Raw genomic sequence first — 27,422 nt, forward strand, 5'->3', positions numbered from 1 at the left:
GATTTCTGGCGTAGCAGGTAAAGCTGCTGCCTGAGAAGCCAGCAACCCATATGGACACCAGTTCATGTCTCGGCTTCTCCACTTCCCACCCAGTTCCCTGATGATGGCTTGGAAAAGCAGCAGAAGTCAAGGTCTTGGGCCCCTGCTACCCATGTGGGAGACCCTGAAGAAGCTCCTGGCTCTTGGTTTTGGCCTGACCCGGCCCCACTCGTTGTGGCCAACTGGGAGTGAACCAAAGGATGGAAAGCTATCTGTGTGTCTCTCCCTCTTTCTCTGTAGCTGTGACTTTCAAATGCATAAATAAATCTTTAAAAAAAATTAAAAACACATAAACAAAATTTTGAGGTCTTATCCCATATCAGGAACAATGATAAACTTTATAATTAAGATGATTTACATGCATTTTCTCATTTACATTCTCAACAACTTCACAGGACAGGTGCAGTCATCATCCTCAATTAGAGAAGAGAAAATTCAGGCCCGGAAAGGTAAAATAACTTGTGGGAGATCATATAAGGGGGTCTCCACTGACTCATGGAAAATGGGTATTAGGAAAGAAACAATGCATATATTTCAATGCTTTTGTACCAAAATAAACTAATCTTATAATTCAACTTTTCCATGAACTTTTTTCAAGGACCTTTGCACAGTGGGACATAGGTATTTACTCCCAGGGCCCCAGTGTCTTCATTGCCATGTTTTCTTATTTTTGTTTGTTTGTTTTTTTAAGATTTATTTATTTATTTATTTAAGACAGAGAGGGAGGGAAGGAGGGAGGGAGGGGGGGGGAGGGAGGGAGGTTGATTCTGTCTACTGGTTTACACCCAAATGGCCTCTTTGACTGAGAGCCGGGGTGGGGGGCGGGGGGGAGACAGAGAGAGATTTATTGATTCTATCTACTGGTTTATGCCCAAATGGCCTCAATAGCCAAGTCTCGGCCTGCTAAAGCCAGCAGCCAGGAACTCCATCCTAGTCTCCCACACAGGTGGCAGGGGCCCAGGTTTCTGAGTCATCTTCCATTGCTTTCCCAGGTGTATTAGCAGGAAGGTGGATCAGAAGCAGAGCAGCAGGGACTCAAACTGGTGCTGGAATATGGGATGCCAAAGTCACAACCAGAGGCTTAACCCTCTGCACCATACCACCGGCCCCTGCTCTTCTTTTCAACCTGTATGCTTTACTTACTTCACCTTAGATTTTTTTTCCTGTAGACATCCTGGACAGAGCAAGCTGTGTGCTTTATGTAAGGCATCCCAGAATCACACTGGGAAATGCAAACTTAAGTAAAGGCTCTGTCTCCAAGTAGCAAGTGACCTGGAGAAGTCATTTTCCACTTTGGGAATCACTGAATTGTCACCCATCATTTCCTCATGAGTTATGAGACATCCTGCAACCAGTGAGTTCTGTGGTCAAATAATTGTAGGAAAGGTGAATAGCACATCACCCTCTTTAAGATCCCAGTTGTCAGCATATAAAGGACTCTAGAAGACTCTGTAATATAGCAGCTTACATTTATTTACCATAGCATTTCTGAAAAGTCATTGATCAGAGTGTCTTTTTTTAATGCTACTCATATCTTAGACCACAAGGAATGCTCATGGAACACAGTCTGAAAATAATACCCTAAATATTTTCCTGTTCCAAAATGCTGTGAGTCTATGACTGCAATTCTTGTTCACACAATAAAATAGAAAAAAAAATAATACAATAGTGATAACTAAACCTTATGGTAAGCGTTGTCATTGACTGTATCTTCGACTAGCAACCCAGACACTATTCTGAATACTGAATGTCTGCTCATTCCCTTCATCCTGCTAACCATGCCTTCAGAATCATTCTTCCCATTGTCAACATCATTTCAGCACAAAGGACACTAAGACCCTGCAAGGAGGGACTGGAAGCATCTGAAACAGAATCCTTCCACGGAGATGTGGATTTTCTTGCATGCCCTAAGGACAGTGTCAAGAAAGGACATAGAATCAAGCCCATTTATGTCTTTATTTGGTGGCCCTGTGTGCTTCATTTCCATATCAAAGCCTTTGAATGTGATCGCAGTAGGCAGCAGTTAGTGTTTTTTCACGTTCTTGTACTCTCCCTGTGTTTGGCAAGGCTCATGCTCATTACTGTCTTGATCAAGTTACAGACAAAAGCAGCCTTCAAATTAGGCCTATTAAGATTTGCTTTTAATGAGGAGATAATTCCTCTAACAACACAAGCTAGATTCATGTGGGTGTGATTACACCATCAGGTCATCTTGCAGAAAGCCAAAGAAAAGCAAACTTTTGCTTCTTTGCATGATTTCAGCCAGCCTGATTAACTTGATGCCACTTAAAAGCCCAGAGCAAATATAATATTAGGACTTCTTCCGCGAAGCATTCACACAGCCTCTGCTTTGCTGTGACCATCAGAGAGTCACTATTTCGGGGACCTGCACTTCTTAGAAGGCAAATGCTCAGATTCATACTACTGAGGATGATAGGGGAGAGAGAAGTATGTGTCCACACAAGGTGGGCTCTCCTGCTTTCAGTGAATTTCCTGGCCAGCAGCTCCACCTGTTTTTCAGGAAGCAATGCCTTGTGCCAGTCAAGTAAAACAATTTGATAATTAACCTCAGTTTGGGGAGAGGGGCTCCTTTTGCATATTTTTATTTTCATTTTGGTATTAATAACATAAAGTAATGTCCTCCACATTCACTTTCTAAATAGTGTTTTCCTGAATCATGGATGCTTTTATATCCTCTGCACATTCATTTTTAAGACATTTATTTTTATGTTCTTGAAAGGCAGAGAGAGAGAGAGAGAATCTTCTATCCACTGGTTCACTCCCTAAAGGTCAGTAACAGCCAGGGCTTGGCCAGGCTGAAGCTGGGAGTCTGGAACTCCATCTAGGCCTCTCAGGTGGGTAGAACAGGCCCAGATATCTGGGCCATCATCTGCCATCTCAGGATGCTTTAGGATGACATTGGATTAGAAACATGCAGTAATCCAGAATTGAACTAAGCATTTTAATATGGGATGCAGGCATGCCAAGGGGCAGCCTAATCTACTGTACCCCAATGCACACCACAGTATATTCATTTTTTAATTCTTGAGTTACAAAAATCTTATCTGTACTTTAGTACATGCTACAACCATTCATCTATTTATATTTAAATTTTACCTTAAATATCCATTCACCTGAAACTCTTTGACAATAGTGCATACTAAGGAGAATTCATTTGAGCCACACTAGACTCAATGTTCCCTAATGTTGGTCCAAAGTCTCTTTGATCTCTCCTTGTCATATATATGAAAAGATCTGATAAGCTTCATTACGAATTTAAAGTTGTTAAGTAACTTCTATTAAAGTTGTTCATGCAAAATTCAGCTTAGCCTGAACATCCAGTATTCTGCTATGACAGAATAGCAGAGACTAGGTAAATTGCAAGTGATAGATGTTTATTGGCTCACAGTTCTGCAGGATGGAAAGTCAAAGCACAGGATGCTGGTTCGTCATCACCTGGCGGAAGCGCATGCGAATGTGCCTAAACAGAGGAAACTGGGCTGAATTCGTTGTATTTATCAGAATCCCACCCCAGTGATAATGACATTAATCTGTTTATGAAGGTGGAACCCTCTTGACCTAATGACCTCTTAAAGGACCCACCTTCCAACACTGTTGAGTTGGGTATTTAGTTTCCAACCCATGAACTCTGGGAGACACAGTCAAACCAAAGCATCAAGAATAGCTCTTAACCACAGGCAGGGGCTATAAAGGAATCCTTTGGCAACATTAGCAGTAATACTACACATGACTCTGCATATAGGACTGGCCAAGCGATTTATTTGTTCTATAATTTGGCAGAGATCATCACATAGCATTTGGGGCCAAGTTGAACGAATTATGGGGAATGAAATGACCCATACCGGAAGCCAACAATGGCTTGTTCCTGAACACTGGCCCCCATTCCAAACTGACACACAGACTCATACTCAACCCAAAGCAAGTGTTCAGCCAATATGGTCTCTTCTCATTTCCAGTGCTTTGCACATATTGCTAAGGATTTCTAGAACATTCTTTTTTAAAGATTCATTATTTTAATTGTAAGCCAGAGAAACAGAAGTACAGAGAGAGAATGTGTGTGTGTGGGGGGGGGGGGGTTTCATCTGCTGGTTCACTCCCCAAATGGCCATATGGCCAAGGATGGACCACGTGGAAGCCAGGAGCCAGGAACTCTATCCAGGTCTCCATTGTGAGTGGCAGGGGCTCAAGTACTTGGGCTATCTTCTGCTGCTTTCCCAAGTACATTAGCAAGAAGTTGGTTGGGAAACACAGCAGTCCAGACTCAAACTTAGCACTGAGGCAGCTTAATCTGCTGTACCACAGTACTGGCCCTCACACAGGTCACTTTTTCTCTTCCTTATTTCTTAACCCAAATAAATCATTAGAGTGGCGTTCCAATAGCACATTTTCTAAAGCAACTGTACCGAACCCTGTTTCTCTACCCCCTTCTTTTTTTTTATTTGACAGGTAGAATTATAGACAGTGAGAGAGAGAGAGACAGAGAGAAAGGTCTTCTTTCTGTTGGTTCACCCCCTAAATGGCCGCTCCAGCCGGCACGCTGCACCGATCCGAAGCCAGGAGCCAGGTGCTTCCTCCTGGTCTCCCATGCAGGTGTGGGGCCCAAGGACTTGGGCCATCCTCCACTGCACTCCCGGGCCATAGCAGAGAGATGGACTGGAAGAGGAGCAACCAGGACTAGAACCCAGTGCCCATATGGGATGCCGGTGCCACAGGCGGAGAATTAACCAAGTGAGCCATGGCGCCAGCCCCTATGCCCCCTTCTTGTTATCTTCAAACACTTAATTGATTTATTCTTTTATTATTTTTAAGCCTATACTCCTAATGACAGTGTAGGATCTTTAAAGGTAGAGAAAATATTCATCTTGTCCACTCCTGTATCTCCTCTCCATAGAGAATGTGATAATAATAGACACTTCATGTTTTGCTTGCTTGGAAGAGTGCATTTTATTTCTCCTATCTCATTGACTATTTTGATTTTCATTTCCTGGTACAAATTTCCCTCACTGGAGACAACAAGTGAGTTTCATGTGGATTTCAATTCCAACCTTTAATACATTCCTTCACCCCTCTGTTCCCATATATTTTAAGCATGGTTTTACCCATTGCCTCCCAATGAGTGTTGTAGGTAAAGACATTGGAGACCTCGCTTAATATTTCTCCCACATGAACTTTGCTGCCTCACAAAAGGGCTCTTTGTCTTTGGAATTTAACCGGCTCTTTGTCTAGGCTGCTATCCAGCACCACAGGAATAAAATGTCAGTGCTCTCTGTTTAATCAACGTTCTATTCTTGGCTTGTATTTCAAGATGGGGGAAAAAAGAGACATTCTAATGTCGGTACAGATATATTTTGTGTCCCCGTCTAATTTATGTTCTATGTTATGTGAATCTCAATAATTCAGAATTTATTTTCAACCTGTACAAATCCCTTGGAGAAATGTGCTATTCATTTGCTTAAAAGACACAACAGCTGTGCTGACCCGACACCAAAACCAAGACTATCCCATCTCCCCACCCCATCCCAAGAGGTCATTTTATTCCACTCAGCTTTTTTTTTTTCCAGTCAAAACTGCCAGGCTCTATTGTTAGTAGAACAGTGGTTCCCAAAGTTCATTTTGTGGAACACTAACCTATAGTGATATTTTTTAAAAAACTTGTATCTAGTGGCCCAAAGAGTTTGAAAAACCAAGTATTAGCACATTGAAGGCTTTGAGGGGGCCAAGTATTGTCACACAGTAGGTTAAGCCATCACTTGGGACAGCCAGCATTCCCTATCAGAGACCTAAGGGCTCTGCTTGTGATCCAGCTTCCGATTAATGCATCCTGAGAGGTAGCAGATCCTGGTCCAGTAATTGAGTTCCTGTTGCCCATGTGAGAGACCCGGATAGCGTTTCAAGGTATAGGCTTTGGCCAGACCCAGTACTGGCTATTGCAGGCACTTGGGAAATGAACCAGCAGATGAAAAATCTCTCTTACTCTATCTCTTTTATCACTCTGCCTTTCAAGCAGTTGGAAAAAATAAATATTTCAGGGGCCAGTGCTGTGGCATAGCAGGTTAAAGCCCTAGCCTGCAGCACTGGCATCCCACATGGATGCTGGTTTGAGTCCCAGCTGCTCCTTTTCAGATCTAGCTCTCTGCTATGGCCTGGGAAAGCAGTAGAAGAAGGCACAAATCCTTGGGTCCCGGCCAGCGCCGCGGCTCACTAGGCTAATCCTCCGCCTTGCGGCGCCGGCACACCGGGTTCTAGTCCCGGTCGGTCGGGGTGCCGGATTCTGTCCCGGTTGCCCCTCTTCCAGGTCAGCTCTCTGCTGTGGCCAGGGAGTGCAGTGGAGGATGGCCCAAGTACTTGGGCCCTGCACCCCATGGGAGACCAGGATAAGTACCTGGCTCCTGCCATCGGATCAGTGCAGTGCGCTGGCCACAGCATGCAGGTCGTAGCACGCCGGCCGCGCCGGCCATTGGACGGTGAACCAACGGCAAAAGGAAGACTCTGTCTCTCTCTCTCACTGTCCACTCTGCCTGGCAAAAAAAAAAAAATCCTTGGGTCCCTGCACCCACATTGGAGACCCGGAAGAAGCTCCTGGCTCCTTACTTTAGATTGGCTAAGATCCAGCTGTTGCACCCATTTGGGGAGTGAACCAGCAGATGGAAGACCTCTCTCTCTCTCTCTTTCAAATAAATAAAATAAATATTTAAAAATAAATAAATATAATAAATAAATATTTCAAAAAATGAAAATAAAGGCTCAAAGAAGACCTATCAGAAAAATCAACTGTTTTAATTTCATCTACCTTTTAGGAGTTCCTTACTTTATTTGGTCATAACAATGGTTCCCAAACTCTGCTCACAGACCACCTGGGAGTTTGAAATGCAAATTACTAGACTATACTACAGACTAACACAATTCAAAACTTCAGAGAGAAGAGGGAGCTCTAGAATCTGCATTTTTGCAAGTCCCCCAAGTGAGCATGATTTGTGCTTTGGTTTGAGAACCACTGGGATATGGAATACCTGTCGTGGGATGAGCTACTTTAAAAAAAAAGGGGGGATTTATTTGAAAGTCAGAGTTACAAAGAGAGAGACAGACAGATGGCTTGCATCCACTTGTTCACTCCCCAAGTGACCACAAAGGCCAGAGCTGAGCCAGGTTGAAGCCAAGGAACCAGGAGCTTCTTCCAGGTCTCCCATGTGGGTGGCAGGGCCCAAAACATTTGGACAATTTTCCGCTGCTTTTCTCAGGCCATTAGCAGGGAGCTGGGTTGGAAATGGAGAAGCCAGGACTCAAACCAGCACCCATATGGGATATCAGCATTGGTGTCCCAAGAGGTGGCTTTACTCACTTACAGTATAATGCTGGCCCCTGGGACTGGCTTCTAACATCCTGAGTCCACCACAGTATTTGGTCATATGGGGAGTTTATTCAGTAGGTGTGGGGTGTGGTCTGAGATTCTGCCTTTTTCGCAAATTCCCAGGCAGCATTGATCCAGCAGGACCATGGAGTGTACTTGGACTAGCAAGTCCAAGCTACAGTAGGTACGGCTGACATGCATGGGGAAAATATTTAGGAAAGTTCTTAAGATAGAAATCAAAGGCGAAGTGTCTACAGTTGCCTGTCTCGGCATGTCGAAGTGTTCAAAATAAAAATATTCTTAACCTACACATTAACAACCTTCCCTCTTCTCAGAGCATTCCAAGGAAGATTTGGCAACCCAGTGGAAAGCAAGGGTAAGGCAACCGTGTGGAAAGAAACTACACTAATCTAGATGGGAAAGGCCAGAGAGACTCTTGTAGAAGGACTGAGTAGAGGGACAGCAGCACATGGGTAGAGTAAGGAGGCAGGAAAGGCAGAGGGAACTGGAGTTTGGGGCCAATTCTGAGAGAGAAAAGACTGTGGAAGAGCTAATGCTATGATAAGATGGATGAAGAGGGATTTCAGAGCGTGAACTGTCTTTCTTGTCCCCGTTTTTCATGGGGAGATTTTGTATTTTCGTTGATTTTTGAAAGTCCAATTTCTGACTGTGTTGACTGTTGGCAACATGCTAAGACCAACCTTGAAGCAATTTGGTATTATTTGAGTAACATATGCTTCCATATTTTATACATTTAGGTACTTATCACATTTATAATGAGAGGTAATAACACCCTTCCTTCATAGAGGCATTCTCCCCTTAAATTTCAAACATCCAGAGTTTTCTAAACCAGTGATTCTCACTTACGGGGCTGTTTCATCCCCTAGGGGACACTCGGCAACCTCTAGAGACTATTTTGGTTGTCTTTTTTTTTTTTTTTTTTTTTTTTTTTTGACAGGCAGAGTGGACAGTGAGAGAGAGACAGAGAGAAAGGTCTTCCTTTTGCCGTTGGTTCACCCTCAAATGGCCGCCGCGGCCACCGCGCTGCTGCCGGCGCACCGCGCTGATCCGATGGCAGGAGCCAGGAGCCAGGTGCTTTTCCTGGTCTCCCATGGGGTGCAGGGCCCAAGCACCTGGGCCATCCTCCACTGCACTCCCTGGCCACAGCAGAGAGCTGGCCTGGAAGAGGGGCAACCGGGACAGAATCCGGCGCCCCGACCGGGACTAGAACCCGGTGTGCCGGCGCCGCTAGGCGGAGGTATTTTGGTTGTCTTAATTGGGAATGTGTGATTGATGTCTGGTGAGGAGAGGCCAGCGATGCTTCTGAGGTGCCTATAACCACAGGACAGACACACAACAAAGAATTTTCTGGTCTGAAATGTCATTAGTACCGAGTTGGAGAAACCCTGGTTGAAAGTATAGAAATTTCTCCTCTTCCATTGTAACTTCAGTGTGTGATTTGCATCATTCTTCTGGATATAACTTACACACTTTCAATACTTGTAAGTCTAGAGGGAAAATAATCTATATATCAGATAAGAAGCATTAAGAAATCGTGGGAAACTTTTTCTTCCATCTTGTTATCTGACACAGTCAATACTCTTAATAAGCTACCATTTTTTTTTTCCTGGAGATTCCTATGTTAATAAACTCAACCAGTAAATAAAATGTCTGATCCTACATCAATGACTTTTGCAGCTTTCTTGCCAGTAACAAAATCTATGCTGACTTTTATCTGATTTGCATGGCCAGTGCTTCCCATGTAACTGCCCTCTTAGAGGAGCTATGGCCGAGTATTTAAGAGTGAGGCCAACAGAAAAGACCCTCATCTAGTCTTCCTGAGCTCATTGCTAGGCCCAGGTCTGATCACCAGGAAGCCCACACTGCTTTTAAGCTCTACTACCCGTCTGCAAAATTAGTAGAAATGAGGTTCAGTTCACTTTGAGGTTCCATCTAATTCACTCTGAACTCTTATTGAAAGCCTTCTCTATGAGAAATAATGCCTTTCAGTTGGCCTTTGAAGGAGTATTAAATAAGTTCAGGTCATCCTCAACTTCAAGAAAGTATTTGTGCAATTTATGAAAAAATAGGGAAAGAAAGGAGTCTACGGAAGGTCACCACTGTTGCAGTGAATATACCTCAATGGAAATTAGTAAGATGAATCTCATCCAAACAGCATTTAAAAATAGTAAAATGTAGATTCCCACAGACAACAATGATCAAAACTAACATCTGTTGGACTGATTTTTTAAGTGAGGACAACACCATATTATAAACCACAACCAGTACTTGTTTATTCCCCTTATTATCCCCCCTCCCCAAAACAAGTAAAATAAAAATTGTTTTTTAGGAAAGATCATAAAAACAATTTGCATTGACTTCACTGTAACAGAATGTAAACCAAAACACATTTTGAAGTTCTCTGAGCAGATGGCTTCTCCCGGCTGTCCCATGGTAAATGTTGAGCAAAAAGGGGACCAAACCACAGGAAATTGAGGAGACCACAAATATCTAACACCACAGAGAGGACCCAGAACTGCCAATGCCAACCGTGAAATACATTAAACCCATGCATCCATATGAGCCATCCTTTCATGGATCTTCCGAGGCAAGTTCTTCTTTTATTTTGAACCTATTGGAACGCGGCTGTGTGTCAGCAATAGGAGCTGCTCCCTTGAGCCCCATTTTCCAGTGGCAGATTTGTGGTGCTTTGTTGCTGTCTACCACATGGTTCTCATGGTGATTTGGAGCAGGCATTTCTAAGAAGGCTTCCTGAGGTCTGGAATCATGGGGGGTAGGGGGAGGGTAACTTGTTTTTTACCTCATCACAGAAATGCATTTTATGCTGTTACCCAGTACAAATGCACACAGAGCCAAACACACTTGAGTGATAATCTATGTAAGAGTTTCATGAATTAATATACCCTAACATATGAAATATGCACTAATATTTTCTCTTCTTTTCATCTTCTTTCTTTAAAGAAAATACTGTCCATGACCTACTGTATTGATTTCATTATTCAGTTTGAATAAAAGCACAAATCTTGGGTACTCTGTTCAGCCATGGTAACATCGATTGGCTCAGGGTTTAGTCTTACCTCTCCACCTCCCAACCGAGTTATTCTCCACTCAACTTCTGGAGTGATGGTTTCAACATTCAAAATGTGCCAGGTTTTTCTTCTACTTGCACTTTTTCAGTATGAGTGGGTGTTTGGTTTGGTGGTTAACTTGCCAGTTACGACGCCCACATGTCACAGGGGAGTGCGTGGGTATAATATCTGTTCTGGCTCATGACTGACTTTCTGCTCATGCAGACTCTGGGAGGCAGCAGTGATGGCTCAAAGAGTTGGGTGCCAGCCACCTATATAGGATACTTGGATTGGATTCCTTGCTTCAAGCTTCAGTCCATCACAGGTATATAGGAAATGAACCAGACAACAGAAGCTCACTCTGTCTCTCTGCCTCTCATACAGCAACTTAAAAATAATAACCAAAGAAACCTTCTCACTTATTTTTCACTGTCCTTAGGATAAATGCCTTAATGTGGATTATAAGACTCTTTGGTCCTCAGTTAACACTCAGCCTCTCCAGCTCATGGTAGAATCCCTAACTCTGTTCTTCCCATTGTTACACCACACACACACACACACACACACAGAGAGTTCAGCCATGGATCACATTCTCTGTAATCTGTCTTATATTTGGATATGTATACAAGCAACCTCTGCTCAGATCCGCTCCCACTCTCTCATTGCCTTATTTGTCTGGGCAATGCCTACTCATCCTTCTCACTGAGAATCCTGTCTCTCTACACTGGGTCTCATGTCTTTGGTGCCTTTTCAACATATAGAAAAGGTGAACAAACTGTACAACAACTGAGTCTTGAACGGTCTGGTTTATCTCAGAATTTCATAGAATTTTTAAGCAAAATGGAATTGTAAATATTAAGGGAGGTAATTGCCAGTTTATGTTCCTTATATAACAGGGAGCAATGAAGGTCACAGTGTCTGAGCCTTGTGGTTCAGTATTTAAGAAAGTCTAGAGGGAGATGTCAGCCTTCAGGTGATACAACTGAAGCAGCAAATAAAAACATCAAGTTTTTGAATATGACTTATTAGAGAAAAAGGAATCACTAATTATTACTGAAATTATTACTGTTTTAAAAAACAACTGGAAGTTAATTTTTGATGACTGTGGGTGGTTTGAAAAATTTTAAGAGTCACTGATTTAGCTAGCTGCTCAATTTTTACAAATCTGAAAACTGAATTTCAGTGAGGGTAAGTGACTTTCCAGAACCCATCCAGTATAGAAGGGCACAGTTAAGATGCATTATCGTGGCTTAAAACAAATCCCCCACAGGGGCACAGATACTTTAGACCATCAGTCTGTTATGAAAATACCACGCTCAGAATCTATCTATAATCAAGCATAATAATCTAGCAAACATAGTTCAAGATCTGCTACAGTCAGGACTGAACCAGACTCCTCACTGGAGAGTACAAAGATGAATTCTATATAATATTTGGCTTCATAACCTTAGATTTAATACACTCACATTCATTCTATTTCTTAACCCCCAGAACAACAGTCGGATAGTAAATGCCACATTGTATCCATTTTGTAGATGAGAAATGCCTGTTGCTGGTAACCTGCAAAGCAGTGAGTCAGGACTTGATGTCATTGTCACTACTATAGAATGCATAACTACTATGAGAACTTAGAGCAAGAAAAGATTAATTTTGATTAGAAGGTTTGTGTAAGACTTCTTGGATAATCTGAAATTTGAACACATAGCAAATTTTAACAAATAGGAATTCAATAACAACTACAAACGACTTCTAAGGTAGAGAGAATCAAAGGGAGAAAAAGAAAAGTCAGACCTGGTACTTGGAAGATGTGACTGGGGTCAGAGTACAGAAGGCCTTGAATGATATTCCAGGAAGCCAGTGATTCCCAGAGGATTTTCCATAGAACACGGTGTCTTCAGGGTATTAACATGAGTTCAGCACAGTGTATGGCCTGACAGGTGTGGGAAACACTTCATTAAGATGGTTGAATTGGGTTTGTATTACAGAATTGCTCAGCGCCTTCACTAGGCTAGTGTGCATTATGAACGTCCAGAAAGAAGGTAAAATTCACAGCATTTCCCTGTGTTATTTTGAGCAAAGGATATCCATTCCATGATAATTTCTTTTCTTAAAACTCTGCTCACAGACTAGTATTCTATAGACCATGTTGTGAGAAGCAAGCAAAGCTACTGGCATTAGGAAGTGCAGACATTTTTGTGATGAGAAACGTGAATCTCAGAGGCTGGACCTCCGGGCAGTGGATCTGACAGTAGTGGGAGGCAGGAGTGGAGAGAAGACCAGAGGAAGGTCACTGGCAGAGTCTGGGTGAGAGGTAATGATCCTCTGAAAGTGAGTCCTAGAATTGGAGAGTAAATTTCACAAATCTATGTGTAGCATCAACAAAATACGTTTGGAGACCAACAGATGCATTTTTAATCCACAGATTGTGTTTTGGATGGTAGTAAGTAATAAAAGTTAACCTTATATGTTCACATATCATAGTGGGTTATTCTTTTTGAGCTTATATGTTGCTGTACATTGAGGTATTTATGAATGGAATGGTTTGTTTTGAAAGAATGTAGTTTTTAAAAAGGGTTAGATGAAAGTAGGATGGCAAGATGCTGATCAGGTTGATAAATAATATTATTCTCTTGGCTTTTGTCTGTGTTTGCTTATTTCCACAATAAGAAGCTGAAAGTAGAGCCAATGTGAGTGAAACCGGGAAGGAATGTTCCATCTTAGGTTGGGTCTTCTTGGAAATTGGCTTTGAGGGGAGACTTGCAAGGGGCAGGACGGAAGAACAGAATTCTCCTGCACTTACACCCAATTCAAGATGGCAGGAAGTAAAACGGGGAGAAGGAGGTACTGAACTGTGATGAGGTCTAAACAAGGACCTCAGATACTACCAAGGGAGCTCTGGAGCTGGGATGGCCTGTCTGATCACCAGATGTCAGGGGACAAGGTCTTTGTACATGTCCCCCTGCCTCCCCACCCACCCATTACCCACATGCACACACACACACACACACACACACGCCTCAGGGCAGCATGATCTACTAGGCTGAGAACAATTGTCCTCCAATAGCTGAGACTCTGAGCTTTCAACAATGAGGGTAATGAGGACCTCATTCTGTAAGAAGAATCTGAGCAGCATACCCTGGCCGCCAGCACGCTCACCATCCCATCTTCCTTAAGCATTTACAATGACGACATTTTTCTCCCATGTCACATGCAGCTGATGATTATGTTTGCATGTTGTTCTGTTGGCTGTTATAAAAGAGTAGCCTATTTGCATAGAGAGAGCATGTGTTGACAAGAACTAGATCTCTTGCTTTAAATTCATTCTGCAAGTGGTTTCCATTGAAGAAGATTAGGAAACTAATGTCCTTTCAAAACTTTATTAAAATCATCTGGATATACCCAACCTAATAAAATCACAGTACATCACAGTTGGACTTCCTGTAGCTTCAGATAGGGAGAAAAAAGAAGCTTAAGTGATATCCTACTCTTGAAACTGTGCAGAAAGATCCTTTAGTGGCCTAAGAAAATAGATCCTCTATGAAGGAGATTTGCAAATAGCATTCCCGCTCCATTCCTGGCGGGTAGCTCTTTGTGTCTTTCGGCATCCTGCCTCTCTTGGCCTCTTTGTTCTGTGTTCATACACATCAGTGCCTTTCTGTTGGGGCTGCTGCCTCATCTTGTTCAGTGCATGACATTTCACCTCTCTACTCAAGAAAGGTCAATTATGAAGTGAACCTTTACAAAGAGCTGTATCATCCCCAGGCTGGAGAATATTTTTATTTTCTCTTTCAAATAGAAGAGGCCGATTGTATACCTTCATCATAATTGGATGCTACTTAACCTAGCCATTTTAATGATTCATTATAAATGGGAACTCAGGGAGGGATGGGCATCCATAGTTAATGAGGTCACTCAGGTGCCCAAGTCTCTTTCTGGGGCAATGTGATCTACTTTTAACCAACATCTGACCAAAAAAAAAAAAAAAAAAGTCAAATAATTTGCACCCTATTGTTGAAATACTTCAGAAAAATGCCAGCACTGTTTAAAGATATAAGGACATGTAGATTCTCTGTCTCCCTGACTCTCTCTGTTTTTCCTCTTGCTTTTGATTCCAAGACTTTGAAATGCAAAAGAAAATATAAAGCACAGTAGGATAAATGTCCTTTGCTTCAGAGAACTAGGAGGAAGCCTTGAACAGCACTGTTCTGGCCAACATATGCAAGCTTAATGTTGCTTTTTGACCTATGGCAATGTGCGTTAAGCTGAATATTTTGCCTGTGAAAAATCATTGTCCCAGAGCTCTTACAACCATTGTTTCTTTGGGAAATGGAGTATGCAAAATGTCTTTTTTAAATGCCACCTTTTGGTGAATAGATTGCTTCTCCTCTTTTGGTTTGTGCTACTAGTTGCAAGGGCCTCTGAAGAGCCATTAAGCCAATGAGCAAAAAGGTATAAAAGAGCTAGCCAAATTCACAGGAGTATGGAGATGGATGGAGCCAGTGAGCCAGACCAATTTTCGTCCTTGTGTGAAACAAATAAAAAGTGTCTTCTATTTTCTCTTTTTGATCTTTGAAAAACAGAAAGGCTCATTGCCCTTTTCCTGGCTAACAGATGGAATTTTAAATGAAGTAGGCCCATTTTGAAGGCCAATGTAAGAAGCGCTCAGCTAAGGAGGGCTCAGCTACAGAGGACGGAGCTGGCCTGGAAACTTGGTAGGTTATCAGATCTTTGTTGTGTCTGGAGTACAGACCAAGATAAGCAAGCCTCACGGGGGCCTTGGATCAGTTTAATTGTGATGAATGACCAGCTTGGTAAATATTATTTACATTACTGCATAGGTTGGATCTGTTCCATTGATGTTTGAACACCCCACACAGTCTACTGTGAAATCATTTCTCGAGTAATCCCCACGGGCCGTGGGCTGCCTTTCCCCACTGCTAAGTCACAATTAGGAGGATAATTAGTAATGAGGGTGCTTTGCTTTTGAACTAAAAAGGAAAACATGAGCAAATGACTCGGTAATCTAGAATTGTAGCAATTCTTGAAACACAAGACCTCAAGACTGTGTTCTCAATGATCTATATAAGTGGTGGGATTACATTTTAAAATTTGCTTCTACTTTTTTTAATGATACTACTAAAGTATAACAAAATTTTAAAAGAAAAAGATCCAGATATAGTCCTTTCCCCTCTAATAGTTCTGATTTCTCTGCATTTTCTTCTACTTTTTTAGCCAAGTGTATTCACTTATTCGTTCACTCATTCATTCTCCAAGGGTGTATGGAGCACTTCATATGTATCAGTCAGTGGTTTAGACCTGGGGTCAATAAAAACGTTCTGTAATAGACCAAACAGCAAAAGGTTTAAATTTGAAGGGCTGCATGGTCTCTGACACAACTGCTTAGCTGTGTTGTTACAGCAAAAGCAGCCACAGAAGATATGCAAGCCAACAAGCCTGACAATATTCCATTAAAACTTTCTTTATAAAAACAGACTGTGGGTCAGATATGTAAACCATTGGGCCTGACAGTGTTTCAGTATAACTTTATTGACAAAAACCAGGGAGTGGGTCAGATATAATTACACACTGCCACAGATCCTGAAGCTATCTGTAGAGAGAAACAAAATACCCAGAGTTTCATAGACTATACATTGCAGGTGTGGGAATCAGATGATAAACAGGAAGCAAATAAAGAACATTTAAAGGAATAACAAGTAGAAAGATAGAAACTTCACGTCTCATTCTAGAATCACAATCTGGGGCTGGCATCATGGAAAAATGGGTGACATTGCCACTATGTGATGCCATATTGGAGTCCCAGTTTGAGTCCTAGCTCCTCTGCTTGCCATCCGGCTTCTTGCTGATGCACCTGGGAAGACAATGAGTGATCGCCCGAGTACTAGGGTCCCTGTGGTGCATGTGAGAAGCCTGGATGGAGTTCCACGCTCCTGTCTTAGACCTGACTCAGCCTTTATCATTGTGAACCAGTAGATGAAAGATCTCCCTCTGTCTCTCTCACTCTTTCAAATAAATAAAATAAATACATAACTTTAAAAAAAAAGTGGTAATATTAAAGCAGAAGCAGATACAATCTCACTATAGTCTGGTGCTATATCCTACTTAGTTTATATTGTAGATGTTTTCTAGGTCACTTCTCACTCTTCATAACTGCTAATATTTCCATCCTCCTGATATCCTATCCAGTTCCTAGCCCATATACATTAAGTTCTTTCTCAATGTTTTAGTTCTTTGGAAAGAGAAGCCCTGAGGAAGCCAAGAGGAAAGTAAATGTAAAGTGTCTCCCTGTGCTGAGAAAACGTTGTGTTTGTTTCCTATAGTTTGCCATGATCATGAAACTCAGGATCCTGAAGGCTAGAGGTCCCCAGGAGAGAGAAAGAGCAGACAAATGGGACCTCACACTTCCTATTCAGGAACTACACTGTTGCCGGGCAACAGCCTCTGGCTGTTTTGTCTGTTAGGAACAAAATCTCTCAAAGATGCTCATCTCCAAACCCATCAAAGCACTGATTGAGTGCCAACTGAATGCAAAACACAGTGTGTGACCTTTGTTCTGGTGAGCATGATAGAGCCCCTCTCTCAAGGGGAGACAGGGACCTGCAGGGATCCAGCAGATTCCAGGCATAGAAGAGTAGGAGGCAAGCCCTTCTTTCCCTCTGCTCAACGTTCAGCATAGAAGGAGGGCTTCACTCCCTGCTCCCCAGCACCAGCCATGGGGACCATACTTTTCTTTCTGCTTCCTCATCTACTCTTTCCAGCGGGACACTGATAATCTCGCTAGTGAATTGGAGATGCACCTGTAATGCACTGCTTTCTGGATTCTTTGTTGTTGTTGTCATTGTTGTTACCATTAATGACATATGTTAGGATTTCTATGTAGCAGATACAAACATTGTCTTTAATCCATTCCTCACAACTGTTCTGTCCCAAAATGCTAGTATCATTCCCATCTTACAGAGAAAGAGGCCGAGTCACAAAAACACTGCAAGACGTGTTTTGCTGCTTGACTCCCACATTCAAGCTCCCAACTTCTTTGCTCTATGACCCAGCTGAGGAGTGAGGTTGTCCTTTCCAGGCTTTCCAGGAGGGAAGCACCTGTCGGTCAGAGCCAGCACCCAGACCTGCTCATACTCTCCCTGCCTCTGATGGAGGCAAGAGAGAAGTTACAATGGGTGTATACATGTTACCCTGAGTTATGTGTCCCAATTACTGTATTTGGCAGATGTGAGCAGAGAAGTCAATCCATGCTTTTATTTCAGCAATATTGATATTGAAGCTAATATTTTCCTCTCTCTGGGTTTGACCATTATATAGATTTTCTCAAATCTTAGTACCCAATGTAAAGGGAAAAGGATAAGATTGATTCTCATCCTGAACCTCTGGCATGATCATGATGTAGGTATGAATAATAGCAGTAGTAAAATGTAGCTAACCATAGTTATGATCTAGTAGATAGTATGTGAAGTATTTTTGATGTATTATCTCATTGAATCTTAACCACAATGCCATCAAGGTAAGTACTATATGTAATGGGAGAGGAAAGAGGGATTAAATGTGAGGTTGTCAAATGGACTTTTGATATATAAAAGGGCAATGAATGTTTTATTGGCTATGTGACATATTAATAGGCAAACCCAATACTTGATTACAATGGTCTTTGATGTTAGCATCAAATAATTCTGCCTTTCACAGAGCCACTCACAATAGTTGATAATTTATATTGTCTGAGAGTACTCAAAGGTCACAGTAACATGGAAGTACTGACCAGCAAATAACACAGGGAGGTTAGGTTGAGACATTTGAAATCTGTTTGATCTGCACATTTCTTCCCATCTCCATTGGCATTGCCCTAGAATAAGCCACCACCATCTCTCATGTGTGCTACAGCAGCAGGCCCCATATTATCAACCATATGTGTTCTTGACATCATGCAGAGACTGTGACCTTGCTCAAGGTCACTCCTACATAGGACATTAAAAGTCTTCTAACTTTTCTTGGGATGAAGACCAAAACTCCCAACACAGTGTTCAAAAACCTGAAAGGTCTGGCCCCTGACTGCCCTTGTAACCCCCATCTCGTCCCTTTCCTATTTCTTCATCCCACAGTAGGGGCTTGCTTCAGTACCTTGGCTGTGCCATCTTCTCTGCTGATCTGTTTATTCTTATTCATTCCTAAAACATCTTACTCGTCGTGGTTTTCAGCTCTATAAACAGTGTTCAGACTTTTGCTTAGATATGCTTTCCCAGATTTTCTTCCCTGACAGCCTAGAACACTAAGTATCCCCATGAGAGGTCTGTGTGCCATCCAGTTCCCTCATAGCACCTAACTCACTTCATATTTATTTGGTTTTTGGAGGTTCTCCTTTAAAAAGAAATCTGACTTCATCTAAAAAAGTTCACTTTATTTTAGTCTGTCTTGCTCTCTACTCTCTTCTCATGTCCAGCACAGAGCCTGGAACACAGTGATCCAATAAACATTGTTAAGCCAGGGCAGTACTTGTGGTTGTAACGTCACTGGTGCCACTTGAAGATGTGCTACACAGAAGCCCTGTATTAAACAAAAGACTACATAAACAAATGGAAGAGTGAAAGAAACCATTGGTCATTGGTACCGGGTTGCCTCACTGAGGAAAACCAAACTTAATCCCAGTACTTCCTGAATTCCACATGGTTATATATGCCTTCCATTATGCCATGCAGAAGCAATTATCTCACCATTTTATGTGTCCCAAATGAGATCTCTTTTCCTTCATTTGAATTCCACATGTACTTTTTCATAATCTTGAACTTGGTCACAAAGCCTCCAGATGCCAATATTAAAGTCCTGCCTTAGTTTCTAATTGTACAGGGACCTCGTTTTTGAATTGCAGGTGAATAACAGCTGAAGTTTTTTCCCATTTGTGAACTAAAGTACATTTATAATATAGTGTTTTTATTCCATTGAACCCCTGAGTAATATTTGCAATGTATTATAATGTGCTAATAAACTATACATAATCATCAGAGGAGGAAAAGAGTGCCATCCAGAAGAAAGTCGTAGATCACCATGCTGAGAGCTGAGTTAGCTGACATAGGGGACTTCAGATTACTTTGTGTCTGTTGGTAACAACCCATCTTAGCCATGATGCAGTTTGAAGTCTTGCCCCATACCTACATTTTGTTTCTGACCCTAAACATCCATGCAGCAGTAATTACTAATACCACTTATTAATGAATTTATAAAGTGCAACACTAAAAAAATAAAATGACTCTGCAGTATGCTTTTGGAGTGACTGAACCATGGTTTCTTAGGACAAAGAATCATCTTATCCTTCCCAGTATTGGCCCCATTCATTTCACCTTATTACTCATGTCCTTACAAACTCCCAAAAAAGCTATAAGCTCCCCGAGGACAAGACCCATGCCTTGAATTTGCTTTTGACAATGCCTTCCAAAAAAGAAAGTTTGCAGGCTTTGATATCCATGGGATGACCAAATGAAATCACTGAACAAGATTTAAAATTTCACAGTACTACAAAGCATCACTATGTTCATTTTTTTTTTTTCAAACTAAGCAGCCCATTGACTGGGACAAAATTCTTATGTGGACTGAAGTGACTGATACCATGGCATGCCACCCTAATGGCCTTTTGGGAATTTAGGACTTCATCCTCAGCTGTTAGAAGTGCTACCAGAATCCAATCCTAGGTTGTCAACTGTCTTTGAAAATATCCTCCCCTGTCGAGAACTGCCTCTCTCTTTTAGGGGTAGCCTCAGCCAATGATTGTTCAACACCAGTGTATAAAGGCCACTGCCCCCAACTTCAACTCAGGACAGGCTGAAGGGCCACTCTGCTCCAGCGCTTCCCTAGAGATCAGCTGAGGCCTTGGTCAAGGCTGCAATGCAGCACAGCCCAGCCTTTTCCTCTGCCTATCCTGCTTCCATCCTACTCTCAGCAGGTGCTGAGCCCCAGAGCACTCTCTAATAAACCTCCTGCATGCTAATATTTGTCCAGAAGTCTGCTTCCAGGGAAGCACAACCCACAACCCCTGCCTCTATCCCACAACAGAATTTAAGACAAAGGATTCAACTCAAGGGATTTTCCCCCATTAGAACACCCTAGTAACAAATGGCATTATTATTTCAGAAATCTTGATTGCAGCTGCAGCAGAGGGTTGTGGTATAATACAATGGAGAGGCTCATTCACAGCCATGAGGAACAGGGAGTGTTTAACCACATGGCATGAAAATGTTATTCCCAAGGTCACATATGGAATATAAGAAATTACGGCAGTACACACAAGCACACACCTAATTATGGTCATTGTCCAAGCTAAATTAACCTCCAGAAGGGCATTTATCTTTAAAGCCTGGTTTCATACACACAGACACACACACACACACACACACACACACACTTCCCCAAAGTATGCACAAACAGGCAAACCCTCAAGAAATTTCCAAGACATGAAGGATTAAAGTTAGAAGTTCCCCCTTATGACTATTGTAGTGAAGCACATATAACTATGGATGGCATTCTAGGTTTATTTATATGCAATAATCCATTATTACAAGGGATGATGCACTTGGGTAGGAGTCAGCAAGCTTCAGGCCAGAGGAGAAATGCAGGCCCTTCGGGCAGACACGGCCACATCCATACATTTACAGGCTGTCCACTGCTGCCTTCAGGCTCCAGTGGTGGAGCTGATTGGTAGCCATGGAGACAATGTGGTCTGCAAAGCCTAAAGCACTTGTATTTGACCCTGCCTAGAAAAAGTTTGCTGAGCACCATGCTAGTACGATAATATTAACTGATCCTGATATAGTATGAGGGTGCATCAAAATGTTTGTGGAAAATACACACTATGGAAAAGCTGATCGTGGACTTAAACATTTTTCACACCCAGGTACCAGTGTTGTGGTGCAGTAAGCCAAGCTGCTGCCAGCATCCCATATGAGCACTGGTTCAAGTCCCAGCTGGTCCATTTCTGAGTCCTCTCTCTACTGAGGTGCCTGGGAAAGTACTTGGGCCCCTGCCAACTATGTGGGAGATCAGGGTGGAATTCTAGGTTCCTGTCTTTGGCCTGGGCTAGTCCCAGTTATTGCAGCCATTTAGGGAGTGAACCAATGGTTGGAAGATTATGCTTTCTGTAACTCTACCTTTTAACTGAAAAAAAATGTTTAAAAAATTTTTCTGCACAAAGTTATCTTTTAATGCCATTTCCATGAACTTTTTCAAGTACCCTCCTTTAAGTGAAATAAGTAAAATTTGTTAAAGGAAAGTAACACTTTACATGCCCACACACACATGCAAAGATTATTCTGTCTCAGCATCGAAATTAGAGGCGAATTTTGGTATTTTGTTCTTTTTGGTTTTTTTGTACATAAGAGACCTCAAAAGTTCATTTAAAAATGTAATTAAACGATAAGTTTGAGTCAACAAATTTTAAATCCATGCATAATTTTTATAATACGCATTTCCCATGAACTTTTTGAAGACTGCCATATTTTCCATAGGAAATATGCATGGCTTTTATAATAAGAAAACCAACAAATACTCTTTGTAATTTTTAAAATCATTCTTTTGCTTTTTACCATCTTATTTAAGCACCTTCATAGCTGTGTAGGATTTTGCATTGGCTGGCTGTGTAGAAAGAAGCTCTGAGTGTGTGCATTCTGTAGAATTGGTTTTCGAACACAGCCCTGTGTCTAAGGAAAATATGTAAACAATGCAATGTAGTGAGCTTTGCCCAGCTACTGGATTAAGCATCCAGTTGGCCATCAGAAGTCAGCACAACAACAATAACAACAGCAACCCTGGGTTGTTTTTGGTGACAGCTGGCCCCGTTTGGTAAGCTTACACACACTATGCTAAGAAATACGGTTTATTCAGCTTCTACTTTGTAAGACTTTTTAAATCCCCCAGTTGATGTGGAGAAAATAGTCTAACTTTTCAAAGCTTGGCTGTTTCTGAACTAAAAAAAAAATTACACAGTCATCATCATAATACAGCTAATTGTTTCAGAACAATTTTCTTAATAAACAGCAAGCCCTAAGGTTAGTGTGTTTTGCAGCTTCTTCTCAATCCACTGCTGTGAAAGATTCTATTATTCCATTATTCAGGCAGGTTGAGTAGGTGGTCAATGGGCCACCGGCTCAGACGTGGCTCAGGCACAAGTGATGTCACTTTTCCCTGGCCACACAGCTCTGCGCACTGCTCACTGCGCCGTAGAACCTCTGATAATCTGTGTATTTTCAAACCTGAATATATCCTCAATACCTATCTGTGTGGAAACCTGCAGTTGGCACTCAATAAACATTTGCAAGACTGTGTTTTTCAACCCATTAGGTCAGGGCTAATAGGAACTGTTGCATTAAAAAAATCTTAGAAATGGCAAGCGTTTGGGACAGCACTTAAGACAGTGCTTATGACACCACATCCCATGTTGGAGTGCATGTATTAGAGTCACAGCTGTGCTTCTAATTTAAGCTACTGTCTAATATGTACCCTGGTGGGCAGGTGATGGCCCAAGTACTCAAGTCCTTGCCACCCTTGTGGCAGACCCAAGTTGAGTTCTGTTCTCTTGGCTTTGGCCTGGCCTAATAGTTACTGCTGCATGCATTTGAGGGAGTGAACCAGTGAATGGAATATGTCTGTCTGTCTTAGTTTTTTTTTCTCTCTCTCTCTTCCTCTCTCTCTCTCCCTCTCCCTCTCCCTCTCTCTCTCTCCCCCTCTCCCTCTCCTTCTCCCTCTCCCTCCCTCCCTCTCTCCCTCCCTCCCTCCTTCCTTCCCTCCCTCTCTCTGCATCATGGATAAATGAAAAAAGCTTTAAAGTGTTGAAAGATCTTGATTGTCATGTATCAAATTATTTGGGGGAAGCATTTTTCAAGGTTGATTTAAAATATTAGCAGGCTCTTTTTCTATAACACCAAAAAACACTTTTTGTCTTAACCAACGAATGTGTAAATATTTATTGGAAAGGCAGAGCGACAGAGAGAGACACAGAGACAAAGATCTTCCATCTGTCAATTCACTCCCCAGATGCCTGCAACAGCCAACGTGAAGCCAGGAGGGCAGAACTCCACCCTATTTTCCCACAGGGGTAGCAGGAAACCCAGGGCTTGGGCCATTACCCATTGCCTTCTCAGGTGTGTTAGCAGGAAGTGGATCAGAAGCAGAGGAGCTGGGCCTCAGACTGACACTCCAATACTGGATGTGTGCATCACTGCTGGCGGCTGAACCCACTGTGCCCTTCAGTAACAATTTTAGAAACTTTTTTATATAAACGTACTATAAGTCCAAATTGATTCAGACAAATATTAAATTTTCTAAAAGTTGTATTTGCTGATTCCAATATTTATCCTGATGTTACAAAGGAAAATATCAGGATAGGATTTGGATTTCCATTTTCTTCCATTTTCTTGGGCGTTTTTGGTGCTATAACTTTGCTCCTGGGGAATCCTGGGTTGGCTTTTTCTTTAACTGTTGGAATTTAAGCAGATATTAATGTTTTTTGACATAGCCACCATGAATCTGTATAAATGCTGGAAAATGTCTATGTGAAGAATTGTCCCTTTCCTGGCACCAAGTCAAAACAGGGCAGAACTTGAACACTAGCTATACCAAACACAAAATCAGTTATTGGCCGGCACTGTGGCTCACTTGGCTAATCCTCCGCCTGCGGCGCCGGCACCCCAGGTTCTATCCCGGTTGGGGCGCCGGATTCTGTCCCGGTTGCTCCTCTTCAGGTCAAGCTCTCTACTGTGGCCCGGGAAGGCAGTGGAGGATGGCCCAAGTCCTTGCTCCCTGCACCCACATGGGAGACCGGGAGGAAGCACCTGGCTCCTGGCTTCGGATCAGCACAGCACCGGCTGTAGTGGCCATTAGGGGAGTGAACCAACAGAAGGAAGACCTTTCTCTCTGTCTCTCTCTCACTGTCTATAACTCTCTCGGTCTCTCTCTCTTACTCTCTAACTCTGCCTGTCAAAAAAAAAAAAAAGTCAGTTATTGCCAAATCTTTCTGTTTCATAGATAGAATTATCCATTTTGTATTCTTCCATTTTGCACTCATATAAAAAATAGCAAAATTTGTATTTGTTATCAAAATTTACAAGTTGATAGTTCCTCCTCGAATCATGTCAATTTGCATTTTTACTTAAAATATACTAATAAATGAACAAAGATAAGGAAAAAAAAAGTGTTTTTTTTTTTCCTTTTGATTTATTTGAAAGACAGAGACAGACAGAAATATAGAGATCTTGCATCTGCTGATTCACTGCCCGAAAGCTTGCAACTGTCAGGGCGGGGCCAGGCTGAAGCAGGGGCCTGGAACTCAATCTGGGTCTCCCACGTGGGTGACGGGGCCCAAGTGCTTGAGCTAACACCTGCTGTCATCTGGTTTGACAAAATGCCAGCAAAATAGATGATTTAGCATGATCTCCATTTTACAGAATAGAAATATGAGGCTTGCAGTGATCAAGAAACTCGCCCAAAAGCACACAGCCAGAAAGGAGCAAATTGGACGTGAATGGAAGTAGAATAGACTCTGGGGCAGGGTTCCCAGCCTCGGCACTGTTGCCATTTGGAGTGGAGATCCCTTTGTGGGGGCAGGGTGTGATAGGGCTATGCTGTGCATTTACTGCAGGGTGTACAGTGGCACCCCTGAGCCCCCATTCACTCGTCGCCCATAGCACTTTCTCCCTTTCCCCCCCCCGAGCTGAAACAACCAAACACTGGGGTTCAAAGGGCCCCTGTTTTAGAAGCACTGCCTCGTTCTCCCACTGAGGCACCGTGCTTCTCTGCCTGCCCTGCAGTGTAGGTGCGGGTCACCCTACAGAACGGGCCCCCAGCAGGCTTGTCACGGTCTATGCACATCTGGGCCTCAGCCAGTTTGGTTTCTCCCTGATTTTACCTGAGAGGGAACTGTGGGGCGCTCACATCCTGGGGTGATGTGGGATATGTACCCAAAGCTGAAATTAATAAAACATAATGAATTGCCCTACTCTCATTATCAGAAATCTGAGCCAGAACTCTACCCATGTGCCCAGGGATGAGCTTTTTAAAAAGGGGAGAGTAGTGGGAAGACTGACCCAAGCTCAGAGCACTCAGGATTTCACTTAGAATTAATTTGCTGAAGAAATAGAATAAGAATTGCAAAGTCATCAAAGATGATGGCTTTTTCCTTTATGACGCTTGGCACCAGAACAAAGGGCCTATTTTTGTGGTTTTCTGGATTTCCAGAATAAAGGGAATAAAAATGTTTAGGTAATGTTTGAATGGTTTAGAGACTGTACTTCCATTAGTGATAGGTCAATTAATATCTGAACAGTTCAAAGAAGCAATTATTTTAATTTATAAATCACTACAGAGGTAGGGAGCTGCCATCCATTAATGTGGTTTTTACAAACAAGAGTCTCCTGGTGATGCAGGCTGGGGTGCGCGCCTCCCTCCCCATGTCATTCTATCTGGCCTGTGTTTTGCGACCAGATCGCATACCTCTGTGATTATGTATTTGTCTCTAGGGTGCTGGCGAACACATAAAGCATCAGATCTGCAATTTGACCCCTGGCGCAGACCACCCTATATTTCGGGCTTTTGCAACCCTGAAAGGCACCGCCACGCACAATGTTGCTTCCCAAACTGACCTTCTTACGTTACACTGGGAACGGCAGGGTCTGTGAGCCAAGACTCCCCAGGGGGGTGGGTTTCAGGGCCTGTGGGTAATCATGCACAAAGCAGAGGGGGCCAGGAGTGATGTCTGGGCATGGTGGGCTTATCAGACACTCTGACACTTGGTGAAAGGTCTCCAAGCCGTGATGGAGAGATTTCCCTGGAAGCTGTGCAAAGCATCCCTTTGTTTTACTCGGTTTTAGTTTTAAAAAATTACTGAGTGCCGACCGAGTGCCAGACACACTGCTCAACACTGGAGGTAGAAGTGCAGCAAAGACAAATGCAACATGATGGGGAAAACAAACTGGAAATGCAATACAGGGTGAACGCTGCCATAGGTGAGATACAGGTACTGGAGACTGCCATCCAGGAGAAGTTGTGGTGGCTCAGGAAGGTTCCAGAAGGAAGCGATAACTCCTTCAAAGCCCAAAAATGAATAGGTGCTGGTTTGGGAATGGGAGAGTAGACAATGGGGTGGCAGGTGTTGCACGTACAGGGAAGAGCATGTGCAGATGTTCAGAGGTAAGAAAGAACGTGATGGCTTCGGGAAGCTGAAGGGAAAAAAAAATAGGCAGAATCTAGAGCAGAAGAGAAGTCAGGGACAAGCGGTGAAGCTAGAGATAGGCACAGAGGCAGGGTCACCAATATTTCCTCCATTAAACAGCTCGGCTTTATCCTGAGGGTGTTGGCATGTGACAGAAATGCTTTAAGCTCAATAACTACATAGTCAGAGAAATGAAAACCAATAGGAGAGAAAAGCAGCAGGGGCAAGAGATGAGGGGATTTTGAGATTTCGAGAACTGGGAGGAGACAGCGTTTTGTGAAACAGTGAAGATGCTGCTCGGGATGTCCCATCCCATGTCATAGCGCCTGGGTTTGCGTTCCAGCTCCATTCCCGGCGCCAGCTTCTGACGAATGCACGTCGCTGGAGGCAGCAGGTGATGGCTCACGTTGAGTCCCTGCCGCTCGTATGAAGAGACCAAGACTGAGTGGCTGGCTCCCAAGTTTAACCAGGCCCAGTTCTGGCTGTACCAGGCATGTAGGGAGTGAACCCAGGGATGGGAGTTCACTCTCTCTCTAGTTCTCTCTGGCTCTCTTAATATAAATAAATAAATAAATAAATAAATAATTTTTTAAAGAACTGGAAAGAAGGCGCCTATAAATGATTTTGAATGGAAATAAGAGAATGCAATTGAGACCAATAAAGATACAGCTAATAAAAAAATAATCCACTAGTAAGTCTTCCCATTATGTGCTTA

General features: G+C 42.6%; 1 long non-coding RNA gene across 50 annotated transcripts in view; it reads right to left on the reverse strand.

Moving 5' to 3' along the window:
• The window catches only part of LOC103349250 (uncharacterized), a 603,064-nt gene that overhangs the window by 392,834 nt on the left and 182,808 nt on the right, over window positions 1–27,422 (reverse strand). For 11 of the 50 annotated variants that reach the window (XR_016214703.1, XR_016214707.1, XR_016214702.1 and 8 more), the window contains one exon: window positions 3,447–3,520. The exons of the other annotated variants lie outside the window; for them this stretch is intronic. This is a non-coding gene — a long non-coding RNA (uncharacterized LOC103349250). The remainder of the gene's footprint in view (window positions 1–3,446; window positions 3,521–27,422) is intronic. 50 annotated transcript variants of the gene reach the window in all.

Source organism: Oryctolagus cuniculus, chromosome 10 (genome assembly GCF_051225735.1).
Source record: "Oryctolagus cuniculus isolate XC-2025 breed Fujian yellow rabbit chromosome 10, ASM5122573v1, whole genome shotgun sequence".
Lineage (NCBI taxonomy): Eukaryota > Metazoa > Chordata > Mammalia > Lagomorpha > Leporidae > Oryctolagus > Oryctolagus cuniculus.